Source organism: Phoca vitulina, unplaced genomic scaffold (assembly GCF_004348235.1).
Source record: "Phoca vitulina isolate PV1807 unplaced genomic scaffold, GSC_HSeal_1.0 scaffold19, whole genome shotgun sequence".
In the NCBI taxonomy this organism is placed as follows: Eukaryota; Metazoa; Chordata; class Mammalia; order Carnivora; family Phocidae; genus Phoca; species Phoca vitulina.
Window position 1 is genome coordinate 2,690,704 of NW_022589722.1, and position 14,147 is coordinate 2,704,850.

The following is a 14,147-nucleotide window of genomic DNA, read 5'->3' on the forward strand; positions in this document are numbered from 1 at the left end:
ATTTTTACTACATATGATTTTTTAAAATATGAAATACTTTCATTCTGATTCAAAATAAAACACTTTGTCATTATGATTCAAAATGGTTAATGGTAAATTAGCACCCAAAGAATTAATCATTCTTTGTAAATCTTTACTTCGTGACATGTAAAGTGGAAGATGCAACAATCTTTAATGACTTCTTTGATGCTGCCCCTCCCCAAATTGTGACGCTTTCCATAGCTGAATTTTGACAGATTTATAGGCATTCCTAATAATTTTCTAAAATGAATCTTTGTTCATTAATAAGTGTTTCAAACACTGGATAATCCAATGCTTTAAATTTATTACTATCACTTCCAGAGCTATCTTTTGGGGCATCCACTTTGTCTGTTCTAAAACTTTATAAAGACTGTTTAAGCATTAATTGCATATACACATTAATTATGATATATATAATATGTATTACATATACCATAATCAATGTGCATATAGGTATATAAAACAATGTATTATATATATATAAATTCATAATGGCCCAAACTTCCCCACCATATATGCAATATCAACAGTTACAAATTAATTTATGTGACTTCAGAAAGAGAATAAGATGTGCTAATTTTGGGAAATACAGTTTACTTTTGGTGAAATGTCATTTTAATAATGTGATCATAAGTAAATTATTTGTCAAATTACTTAAAGTTTAAAAATCAACACTAACTTTAAAAGGATCTCTGATAGTATTATTATATTAATAAAGACAAGTGATTTAAAATTCAAATTTTCTGGATGTTGTGACATTATCTCCTACCGTATATTATTATACACTACAAAAGAAGAAATTGAAACAGAGGAATCTACTTCTTAAAATCTAGGGTATACCAGATTTTCCTTTTCCCCCCAATTTTTAATGAGAAGCTATGTGAAAATTAATAATTACTTAATTGGTTCTCCATTGATTGTTTACCATTTCTCACGGAACTTAAGCAAGTTGGGTATAAGTAGTAATGATTTTGAGTTAGACTAGATCAGACAAAAGACTCCACAAGAATAGACACAGAGACTAAAATTCTTTCTTATTTTGTGTACTCACTTGCACTCGGCACAGTGGTGTTTAAAATACTTTAGACAGGGGTGCCTGGGTGGCTCAGTCTGTTAAGCATCCACCTTAGGTTCAGGTCAAGATCCCAGTGTTCTGGGATCCAGCTGCCTGTTGGGCTCCCTGCTCAGCAGAGAGCCGGCTTCTCCCTCTCCCTCTACCCCTCCCCCCCCACTTGTGTGCTCTCTCTCGCTCTACTCTCTCTCTCAAATAAATACATAAAATCTTTTAAAAAATAAAATAAAATACTTCAGACAAATAGTATGACCTTCTAATACAATGGTGAAGAACTCCGCATCTCAAAATAAGCTCCTGACTGAAGTTAAAACAGATTCTAAGTTGCATTATGGTTGCATTTTTCCTACAGGAATTAACCATTTGTTTTACTTCTCTGAAGAAATGTGATAGAAAACACCTGAATAGTTGAGGAAACACACAATCACACACCAAAGCTTTCACAGAAGAATGTTAATGTCTAAAGATTATAGATCCTTCTCTAGAGAATCTAGAGAATAGATCTAGAATCTCTAGAATAGATCCTAGAGAATATACTCCTATAGATGTTCATCTCAAAATTTCAAATAATCATGACAGAAACATAATTTATCACTTGACAATAGCCGGTTTGAAGCATCTGAATTTTGAGTGAGATCATCTCATGATAAACTATACCTTCCTCTCACAATTTTAAGCTAACTGTATCAAATTAGATCATAAGGAAGTAACATGAACCCACATTATCTTCATTTTTCCACAGCAAAATTTTCACTAATGTAAGATGTAACACTACAGATGTAGAATGTCAATATCCAGACAGCAGATTAGATAGAGATCTAAAAATACAAATTACCCATCTGAAATAAACAGTCTGTGTAAATTTATAGTTGACAATATGATAGTACATAATATATTTTACATGGCTGACTTGCTTCTGGATTCACTTGCATGAAGAAATGGGTCTGTCCACATTAAATAAAAATACTTTATTTCTTTTATTAAACAAAAGGAACTATAGAATTCAAAATTTTTCTCTTTTTTGCTATAGATTCTAGCAACACAACCCTGATTAGAGCTTAGCTTAGTAAATCATTGGTGTATGTGTATGCAATATGTAAGTAAGAAGTAAATATATATATATATATATATATATATATATATATATATATATGCATATGTATATATATATACACATACATATATAAAGAAAATTAAGATTGCCTATAATTCTATCTGTGGGAGTTAGCCATTGTTAATATATGTGGATGTACATGCTTCTGGTCTTTTCCCATGTTTTATTATAAAAAACAAACCAAAACAGAGTGTGTGTGTGTGTGTGTGTGTGTGTACGCTCTCCCTTCCAATAGCTTTTTTAATTGTTTGTATTTAATATGTATAATATGTAACATCAAATCTAAGTTTATAATATAATAATTACATGAAACATAATGGATAGATAAGTACCATTTTGAATTGGTGGTTTTAGCTAATTATTGATGATTTTAAATTAACTTGAAAATGTAAAAGTATAGTTAAAAGGTGTAAAATTCTAAATATTCTGGCAAAAATGGCCCTGAATCAAAGTACTTGAATATTCATAGGAGACTGCCAAGGTCTTAAAAGTATATTTTCCATTTGGAGTAAAATGCTATGGCCTGCCTATAAAAACTGTAATGCAAGTTATATTTTAACCCACTCTGAGTTAAAATTGTGGAAAGGTTCCATTGTAATCACATCTCCAAATTTTATTTTTCTTCATTTTTACTTCATTTTTACTTCTCTTGAACCCTATTTTTTTTTTATCTTTGATAGTGTTAAATTCAAGTCCTTCCCACTTTAGTAGACTAAGTGCCTAAAACAAATGAAGTCTCAACACATAAAATTTGACTCACAGTTTCAAAATAGTATATAGAACTTACCCATCCAAGAAGGATGTAACAGCAGCTGAGAAGCTGTCAAGGAGAAAAATGCCAGAAGGATTAATAAATCATATTGCTGTAACATGACGATGAGAATTATAAACAGCTATGTAAAAATTAGGTTGCTAGCAGTCAGATGGCTTGGCTTCTTTCAGCGTTGGTAGTAGAGTGGTGTACATTTATCTTCTGTTATGCACTGGTAAATAGCTGGCAAGCTTGGTATATATAAACATTACTTAAAGACGTTATGATTGGCTTGGATCCAGAAAATGTCCTCTGACATTACCATTAGCTATCAAAGATCTTAAATATTGCCGGAGATATTTGAAGAGGCAAAGGAAAGCCAGAAATCCAAGAAAGACAATAATAGCCAGAAAAATAGAGTGGATAATTAGGAATAAAACATGCACACTTAATGATATAAGAATTTTAAAACAAATTAATGAAACCCAAATGTCTATATGGTTCATAAGAAAGAGTGGTTTAGCAAATTAAAACAGAAAGGAAAGAAATATCTTAAACAACAGCTTGCTAAGTAGTATTTTTTATTTTTTATTGTTTTAATGTTTTTTACAAATAGAAACTAATCTTCCCAATATACTTTCCCTGTTTTACATGAAAAAAGGAATGCTATCATTCTACTGTCATTACCTGTGACCCTATTAAAAACAAACAAATGAAAAACTTACATAACCACCAAGAAAAAAAATGTTAAAGGAAAACCTCACTTAATCGTCATTCCCCTTGCAATTAACTAAAGCTTTTGAGAAAGTCAAGCAATAACTTAGCTATGATGTGCTACATTTGGTTTGCTGATTTAAACAATGCTCACACAATTAAGGTAGTTTATTGATAAGCAAATTTCATCAAGAGTTAACCATAATAATAAAATCATATTTCCAAAACAAAGTGTATGAGGAATGAGATGTTTTTACAAGTGTCATAAATGAGTTTTTGAATTTTCGTCCAGTCACATGATTCTACCTTGCACTGCTGAAACTGATAATTCGTTTTATGAACACATATTTTAAATATAGTCAAGAAGCAAGGAAATTAAGGTTGCCTGCAATTCTACCTCCTGGAATTAGTCATTGTTAATATGTGGATATACATGCTTCTGGTCTTTTCCTCATGTTTTATTACCAAAACCAAAGCCAAAACCAAACCAAAACAAACAAAAGTGCTTTCCACACTAAATTCAGTTGTGTTAAAATAAATGCAACATTTTAATTTTTAAACCAAGCCAAACCAAAACAAAACCTCTCTTGCCAAATATTACACATAAGAATGTGAGGAACGAATGTTCACTATAATCCCACTCAATAAATGAATGCTGAATTTGCTGCATGTCATACCAGATTTTTTCTATGCACATAACAAAGTGTTTTAACATTGTGTTCTAATGAACAAACATATTTGTACAACTGTAGTTATAAAGCACACGATTTTCAAAACAACTTTTTTAACATTGTATCTTAGACATTTCAATATCCATTCAAACATATCTAGATTTACTGTTTTATATACTTGTAATAAAAGAACAAAATGATTAGTTTATATAATTTTTTGGTAATAGAATAATGCACTTTAACAAGAACTGTCAATTATTAGTTTTTATAGTTAAAACAAGACTAAATCAGTTTTGCAGGAAAACAAGGAGAAAGAGCTTAAGGAGAATTTATGTCAGGTGCAATTTGCAGTGATAGATGTTATCATTAAGAAAATAAAATTGTGTAAGTAAGGAAGCCAAGGACTTACTCAGCAGAAGGCGGGTCTGTCAGGTTTAATCCTGAATAGAATACAGCTGAAAAGTGAATATTAGGAGATTAATTCTAAAGTGGATTTTCCGAAGTTGATGCTAAGAAGTACAAGAAGTCATCTGCCAAAATCAAGAATCAGAGCATTTGAAACATAGGAGCTATTCCAACACTGTTGAATTTTCATCTCAACTAATTTACTTTTGTCAATTTTATTAAGAAAACCAAAATTTGTATTAAAATTACCATGTTAGAAAGACTTGAGGATGACATGCATTTGAAAAATAAGTTAACCTCATAATAAAAGCCCTAAAAAGATGTTATACATCACTTTCACCTATCTAATATCCGTGAAAGCATTCCCCAAAATGACAGTAGAGTGTCTATATTAGTTTTTCCTCAGGTGTTGCCTTTTGTTTTCTTTGCAATTTAAAATATTCAGTCTATACATACTTCTATTGTTGCCCCTAATAGCACCTTTAGAAATGACACGCTTTTGCTGTTCAACCAGAATTCGTAAAAATAAATTACCTCTCAATTTTTTTGAGTTTAATCATGATATAGTTTCTTTGTTAAATCTTAGGTGATTGAAAAATAAATCACATGTGCCATAAATATCCTTTGAACCACAAGCATTGCAAATTGACATTACAGTGTGGATTTTTCATCTTGACAGCTATCGTAGGAGCCAACTTGCCCAGATTTTCTTTAAAGAAGAACAGGATAAACCTGGTCAAACATAAAGAATAAAACAAAGTACTTGTTTATTGCTATAAAGAAATCCACCATGGATCAGCTTCCATATGAGATGTATTCCAATTCTCCTGGATAGGTTGGAAATTTCAACCATAAAAATTAGCAGTAATTTTGCTCTTTTCGAAGCGCCAGAATAAAGGGACTTTACTTTAGTTAAACAATTGTACCTCACTTGTTCTAAGGGTAGGAAAACAAGCACAAGAAGAAAATCAGAAAATCATATATAGTCTTTTCAAGGCACAGATAAAAACATATTTTTCAATGTTATTTAATAGTGAATGCTTCTGCCAATAAAAATCTCAATACCATAATCTCTACTTGTTTTGTCAATGTAGGAGTATGATAAAAGGAATTACCCTAAGATGCTTAGCCCACAAAATAGTATCGCTACGCAAATATGTGATATGCTGTCATAACAAAGGTAAGATGGGCAATTTTATTCTGTAGAAGTATAGAAAAAGTCAGAGAAAGAGTCCTCCTGGGGTTTTAGAATGCATGTGTTTCAGTAAAGCTAACTTCAGTAAAATATTGTTTTGCTTTTGGAGTGGGAATTAGCTTCTGCATATGCTGTGGTCAGAAAACATCTTAGGGACAGGGAATTAAAATAATACATCAAAGTAAATATAAGAAAAGTTGAGGCAGATGCTAAGTTAAGGATCATGGTTATAATCCTCTTCTCCCTTTTTAAACGTACTTTTATTGTATCAGATAATATTTAATAAACTATTATTGTATAATAAGTGCTATGCTTATTCTTCAGGTATGTTCCTCTCCTCCACAACAATCCTACAAAATAGGTTTAATACATTTCACTTTAGGTATGGGAAAACTGAGGAAAAGAGAGACATAGTAATTTGCTTTCAGTCTAGTAGGTAGTGAGTGTCACAGTCAGAAGTGAATTGAAATTATCTGACTCCAGTGGCTGTACTTTTGATTCCTGGACAGATGGTCATGATAACCATGTGTGCAGAACTTTCAGAGTTTCTAAGAAATTTTCATGCCTGTGATCTCATTTTCCCCTTATGACCTTATATTCTATCTGCAGGACGGCTGCTATTCTGTATAATAGAAACACTAAAATGTATCTGGCTTTGAGTAGTAATTTTAGGAGTGAGTAGGTCCAGAGTTTATGGTAAGATCAGCTGAGGCTCCTGTTGCAACAGCAATACCGAATCAGGCTTCTCTTACCGGTAGCCCTGTAGGGTTTTTTGGGGTTTGCTGTTGTTGTTTTTTCCCCAAGAACACACTCAAGTAAACTTCCTGCATGTAAACGTATATCTCAGAGTCTGTTTCCAGAGACCCTGACCTAAAACAATAGTTTCAATATCAAACCAATCTTTTGAATCTTTAGCTAAATCTTTCCAGTCTCTTTAATAATCTCTTGCTATTTTCTTCTTCTCAGTACTTTATATATTTTTTAAAGATTTTATTTATTTATTTGAGAGAGAGAGCACAAGAAGGGGGAGGAGGAGGGGCAGAGGAAGAGGGAGAAGCAGACTCTGCTGAGCAGGGAGCCTGACTCAGGGCTCCATCCCAGGACCCTGGGATCATGACCTGAGCTGAAGGCAGACGCTTAACTGACTGAGCCACCCAGGCACCCCATCTTCTTCTCAGTATTTTAATTTATTTATCCAACCCATAAAGCCAATTTATTATGTATATTCAGTTTTGATATTCTGACTCATTTTTGGAGACTCTAGCTGTGGTATCTTATTTTCTTGGTTGTTTTGTGATTTTTTTATTATAAATTTGTACCTCTTAAAATTTTACCTGGGGGAATTATTTGTGGCTTGGACTAAAGACAGTTCCTTTCAGCGAAAGTTCACAATTATTTCTGCCAGGTGACTGGGGGGCTATACCAACATAAAACCACTTTATTTTTTTTTAATATTTTACTTATTTGAGAGAGAGAGAGAGCTGGGGGGAAGGGCAGATCAAGAGGGAGAAGCAGGCTCCCCGCTGAGCAGGGAGCCCAATGTGGGGCTCGATCCCAAGACCCTGGGATCATGACCTAAGCCTAAGGCAGACGCTTCACTGACTGAGTCACCCAGGCGCCCCCAACCTAAGACCACTTTAAACTGTAATGTTGCATTAAAGTGTTTTACATCACCTAAGTAAGGTAAATTCAGGCTATAATCCAATATAAGGGTTGGTTTTTAGCTAGGATTATTTTCCCTCTTATTCAGCACTAGGATTTAAGATAGGAACATCTTATAAAACCCTCAGTGAATGTACATTTACATATTTTTTACACTTACATCAAGGGACTAGCCAATTTGCTGGACCCAGCTTTATGACGGGATTATAGTCTTTTAGCCTTCTTAACTTAAGAAAGCACTTGATTTATCTATTTCCTATGCTTTGCAAATCTATGAAAACTAAAACTCAAGTTCACTAGAATTTGCAATTGCTCTCAAGATGGAAGGTAGAATCAACATATTACTTATTACTTTTCATTTTCTCCTTTCATTTAGTTTTGCCTCAAAGTATTCCTTACTTTCTATTCAACTCATCAACACATTTAAATATGTTAATCTACTCAGTATTTATAATCTTTCCCCAAAGAGATGGGCAGATCACTCATTCTGCCATACTGCAGAAATGCAAATCTCTCACTCTAATCTTCGTCAAGTATCTTCACCTTTAACATGTGGTCCTTTTTTTCCCAGCCCAGCCAGCAGGGATGAGTGAAAACAGAGACCTAAAAGTGATGCTAAATCTTTGGTTATTATTTTAATGAAAGCTATGTTACAGATAAAACAAAAAGTTGGAAAAATGGAAACATTAAATTGTTATTCACCCTCATTCAAATAATAATTACTCCTTTTGGTACAGAAAAAAGTTGAACAATGTGTTGGGGCAAATCCTTTAGACCCCAGTGGGACCCAAGGGGAAGTTTTATACACTGTCTTTTCTGTTCTTAAATCAGTAAAAATTAAAACAGGTATTTACAAAAATTACTCAACAGTTTGGGGACCCATGAATAAAGGATACATTTACCCTAATCCTTTCCGGGACAATGTGAAAAGATATCCTTTTAGGATTCCCTAGCAACCCAGGTAAAACTGGATCTAAAGGGCTGAGATGCCTCTTTGCTGCTGAAAAGGGAAAAGACACAAGACAGCCATAGTAAGTCTTATGTGATCCCTGGATAACAAGAGAAAGCAATAGGATTTCCTTTTGCCTCTGATAACAAGACACTTGGCTGAGAGAGAGAAAGCAGGCAGATGTTGAAGGGATCCATGCTCATGATAAGAGGAAATTATAACAAAGAGCAGTGTAAGAATGTGTGTCAAGAAACCAGGTGGGAATACAGAAACTTCAACAGATGCCAGTGTGGTGGGGACATGGGACATGCTTGTACATTGCAACAGATGTCAGTCTAGGACAAAGGAAGGATGAAGCCCAGATGCCTCGCCATCTGATATTATTGCATTATGTAAACTTTTCAGAAATTAAACCAATCCAGGAAGAAAAGAAGGAGGAGGGGGAAAGGCAATTTTGATTTGACTGAAAACCTAAGCCTGACCTGAGAATAATTTCAAGCAAATGAATTTAGTTAGAATTGATTCCGTTATCTTTGGTTTTGCTACCAAGCAGAATGGGAACTCAAAAGCTAATTGTGGTTATAAGAAAAAATAAATTAAAGTTAAAATAATTACATATTGTCATCACTTGAATTTTAGAGCCTGAGAATATATAACCACAAAACATCCTCTTGATCTCCACAGGAAGAAAATACTGCTCAATTATGTAAAATATTTGACAACATGATAAAAAACATGTTACTAATTGATAGCCCTGCAAGCAGAACCCTAGAATGGCAAGAATGAAAAATCAAATGGAAGGTGAGAAAGTTGAAATAGTATAAACACATACACACACACATACACACATTCTCTTGAAAAGCTGGTAATGAAAGGATATAGGAAACAAAAGACAGTTAAAAGTCATAGCTAAAGGGATATATGAGGTCAAGTCAAGGCTTGTCTTGTTTTCTTTAAGATTACAGGTACTAGATCATGTTTGACTGATCAAAGAGAGTATGTAGTAGAAATCAAGATGCTGAGATGCAGGAGACAGAAAAGCTAGAAGTGCAGTGGGAGCAAAAAGCACCCATGAAGGGATTGGATTTGGAATAGAGTAGCACTTTCTTCATGGTCATGAGAAGGGGAGGCAGCAGGTTAATTTTTAGATATGGTAGCAAAAACATTAAGTTGTTACTATCTGATGCATTCTCTCTGGTTGGAAGTGAAGCCAAACACTGAGGTTAGTAGAGGGAAGAAAGAAGTAATAAAAAATTTAAGTAGAGTGGCTAAAATGTGATTTTATTATGGAAATAAGCATGGTAAACTTTCTGGAGAAACAGTTTCTTGAATGCATTGTGGAAAGCCAACTTGAGTGTGGGGAATATGAAACTATAGTACCTCCAATCTACTGTTTGATGCTTAGCTGTTGGATATAGGCATAGAGAGGGATCTGTCCATAGTTGCATTCTTTACAGGTGTGTGTGAGATTAGAGCAAGGGAGTCAAGAATATTTTTTAAAGGACTATTAGTAAATATGATATGACCAGAAAGAGAAGCTGGGTATGGAGGAATAATGTGAAAATAGAAGGCAGCTAATCAATAGTGAGGCAACTGGGGATCAATGAATTGGGTACCTCCTCACTGAAGTTGCTTGAAATGGTGGTAGCTGTTAGGGTGGTCAGCTGATGAAATTATCAGAGATTTGAAACAAGTTACTAGGAGATCTATAAATGTCCAATCTCAGAAAAGGACGAGGGAAGACAGCAGGCAAATCAGAGAGTTTGTGATAAAGGGAACAGAGACAGGAAGCAAGGGAGAATCCTTATTATAAGGAATTTGTGTTATATAGATTTTATTGAGTTTTCAGGCAAATGGAAGTATCTTTGAACATACAAAATATCTCCTATTTGGAATGGGCTTCCTTGTAAGAAGCCAGTCACAGAAAATACTCAAATAGACTGGATAAGTATTAGTTATATTATGAAGAGCCTTCAAGATATAAAATATTATATTATATCATCTTTGAAGACTCTTCCTACTCTAAGATCTCTTCTGAATCTTCTTTATCCATTCACCATCCATAGTTTTTCTTTTTTCTCTCAAGTTTAATCATTAGCAAAATTGACTATGTCCTCAATCAACCTCCTTGAATGTCTCTCCCACTGTCTTGCCCTAACTTAAATCTGGTTCCTTCATGATGGTACTGCTTCTTAAGACTTAGTAAGACTTAATAAGCCTAGGACTCAAAGTGCAATAAGTACCGTTTCTATATTCATTATCCTATTCCATACAAATGAATCTTTTTCTTCTATAAAACATCTCCTTGGCTGCTATTGTCCCCCATGTCACCTCCCTCTGTTCTTTGATATTAGCTCCTGGCTCACTGCAACTATCTCCAAAACTACTTCTTCAGCAGTGAACTCAAAGTCCAAAGTCTAAGACCTAGACCTTTCTATTCTTCTTCTCAACCATCTTGGTCTCCACCCTAAATTCAAAACTCACTTCTGTGATCATATCCATGCCTTTGTTGTTATTAATCACTGTCACTCTCCCAAAACCTCAATTTCAAGCATGTCTTACTACAATGTTCTATTTTTCCAGCTCAATCCCTCTAAAGGCCCAATTCCAACAATGGTTTGAAGCCAGTGAGACCTTAGCATATTCCCTTATCTCTCACCCCTGGTCCAACACCCACACTTCTCTTACTATCAAGCTTAAATTTAATTGCTATTATAAAATCTCTCACTTAAATGCAACATCAGCTCCTTTGTTTTCTGTCATATTTGTTTACTCTCTTAGTTAAACCACAATTACAGTTAAATCCAAATCTCCACCAGCTGCACATCTAAACCTGCACCATCACATCAGCCTGGAAGAAACCCCAAACTATCTGGACTAGCTTTAAACTCATGAGCACTAACTCATACTGTATTTCTATAGTCCACTCACTCTTTTACTCTGCTATAGGATTTTGTTGTACCAGGTCCTTTTGCTTCAAACTTTTCTTCTCCCACTCTCAGCTTGTGACCATTCTTCCTATTTCATTGATGAAAAAAAAGCAGTCAGAAGATAAATTCCACCCACCACCTCCCCCAACACATCTATTTTCCTGCATTTGTACCTGAATACTCTAACTTCCCTTCTATCATCAGGATGGACTGCACTCCAACTAAACGTAAATTTTCATTGTGTGCACAATCTCATCTTCCTTTTCTTTCTCAAAGACACTGCTGTAGCAATTTTCCTTTTGTCTTTAATTATCAAATATTCCCCATCAACTGGTACATACCCGTTAGTATCAAAATAACATGCAGTTATGTTATTCATCTTATAAAGTGAAATTATATTGACAACACTTCTCCTTGCAGCTATCACTTCATTCTTCTAAGTATAAAGTAAAACTCCTTGAAATAGCTCCCTATTCTTGATTCTTTGAATGTCTTTCTTCCTGTTTTCTCTTAAACCCACTACATCATATATTTATTGCCACAACTCCAACAAAACTGCTCATTTTGTTGTCACTATTGATCTCCACGCCGCTAAGTCCAATGGTCAATTCTTGCACCATTTTCCATGTATCCGAAGCAGGTGGCACCATAGATCATTCTCTCTAACTCAAAATATTTTCTTTACTTGGCCTCTTAATATACACAAGCCTGGTTTTCCTTCCACTTTTCTATCTTTCCTCAATCTACTTTTTTGTTTTGTCTTTTTTTGCTTTTAAAATATCTAACACCTAAATAGTAAGAACCATAAAATTCACTCTACTGATTCCCCTAAATGACTTTACTGAAAAATCTTCAACTGATAATTATTTTCCCTTTCAACATGAATGTTAAAATCTTCAACTTGATCTGTAAAACCATTTATAATCTAATTCCCTGCTCCATCATGGACCTCACCTACCTCGACACTTCCTTTAGTCATCCCCTATTCCTCCTTCATAATTTTCAAACCTGCCAGCTACACACCCACATTAAGGTCTCTGCCTTTCTGTTCCCTTTCCCGGGGATACTCTTCCCACACACATTTGCATTTCCTTCAGATCTTTATTTTTAAAAATCACATTTTCAGGGGGGTGTGGTGGGAGGGATGGGGTGCCTGGGTGATGGACACTGGGGAGGGTATGTGTTCTGGTAAGCGCTGTGAATTGTGCAAGACTGTTGAATCTCAGATCTGTACCTCTGAAACAAATAATGCAATATATGTTAAGAAAGAAAAAAAGAAGAAGAAGAATGTAGCAGGAGGGGAAGAATGAAGGGGGGGAAATCGGAGGGGGAGAAGAACCATGAGAGACGATGGACTCTGAAAAACAAACTGAGGGTTCTAGAGGGGAGGGGGTGGGAGGATGGGTTAGCCTGGTGATGGGTATTGAGGAGGGCACGTTCTGCATGGAGCGCTGGGTGTTATGCACAAGTAATGAATCATGGAACACTATATCTAAAACTAATGATGTAATGTATGGGGATTAGCATAACAATAAAAAAAATTTAAAAAAATCACATTTTCAGTGAGACATTCCAGCCTACTTTAACTAGAACTGTTATCCCATCTCTTACACTTAATATTCCCTTACCTTGCCTTTTTTTTTTTCCTTAGCACTTACCACTGTTTAACATAAGGAAAAGTTTACACTATTTCTTGTTTATTGTTGTTTTCCCACTAGAATAAATGTCTTCATGAAGGCAGGGATTTTTGTCTATTTTGTTTACTAATGGATCACAGAGCTTGTACACATAATCAATAAATATTTGTTGAATAAATGAATAATGTCACTTGTTCCATTTTATAATCAGTGTCAAGTTTGAAACTCAGTATACATTAATCAAACTTCTACAAGAACTGTGTTATTATCTTTCAACTATGTTACTGCTTTTGGAAGTCAGGTTCTATACCAATAAAATTTCAGATTTGATTACTAATAGAACTAGTGTTAAGAATATGATACCTACTTTTGTGGACCTTAATTGTAAAATAAATTAATAAAACAAAACTGAACTTATTCATTAGGTCTTTCAAGTTGAATTTCTAGCTTGCCATAAAATTAGCTGATTCTTAGAATTCTCACCTCTGAAAATGAAGAGGTTAAGATAAAGGATTGTGGAAGCCCTTTAATTATAAAGTTTTATTAAATGTCTATCCACATCTAAAGGAGAGGGGGAAAAGAGAAAATTAAGAAATTATGTTCCATTTTGTATTAAACAAAGGTTTCTATGTATTAAGTATCAAGGGAGATACTTGGTGTGTAGTAAGCATTCAACAAATGTCAGTTATTATTGTCATCATGGTAGCTCTATTAATCTCAAGATGGATTAAAAAAAAACCAACAAAGATTTTTAATTCAGCTATGCTCCCTGTGTAAAAACAAAATAAATCTTATGATTGAGACAAAAATCTTTTGGAAAACAAATAACCTATAAATGGTATAAACCTAAGTACAAAGCAAACATTTGCAAATTGTTGTACTCTTTTTCAGAATTATGATAGTACAATCACAAGTATATATTTTAACCATGGTTAAAGAGTAACTTCCAAATTTAAATACATATTTTTCAAACCCAACTTTAAATTTAGTCAGTAGTATTATAATAGCATTGCATGGTGATCATGG

General features: G+C 34.1%; 1 protein-coding gene across 18 annotated transcripts in view; it reads right to left on the reverse strand.

Annotated features, from left to right (window-relative positions):
• MGAT4C (MGAT4 family member C) overlaps nt 1–14,147 on the reverse strand; it is a 727,898-nt gene that overhangs the window by 627,514 nt on the left and 86,237 nt on the right. For 13 of the 18 annotated variants that reach the window (XM_032416615.1, XM_032416624.1, XM_032416618.1 and 10 more), the window contains 2 exons: nt 4,753–4,798; nt 2,995–3,027 (listed from right to left, as the gene is read on the reverse strand). The exons of 2 other annotated variants lie outside the window; for them this stretch is intronic. The gene's annotated coding sequence lies outside the window, so the exon portion shown is untranslated. The remainder of the gene's footprint in view (nt 1–2,994; nt 3,028–4,752; nt 4,799–14,147) is intronic. 3 more of the 18 variants (XM_032416619.1, XM_032416606.1, XM_032416609.1) reach the window with 1 other exon arrangement.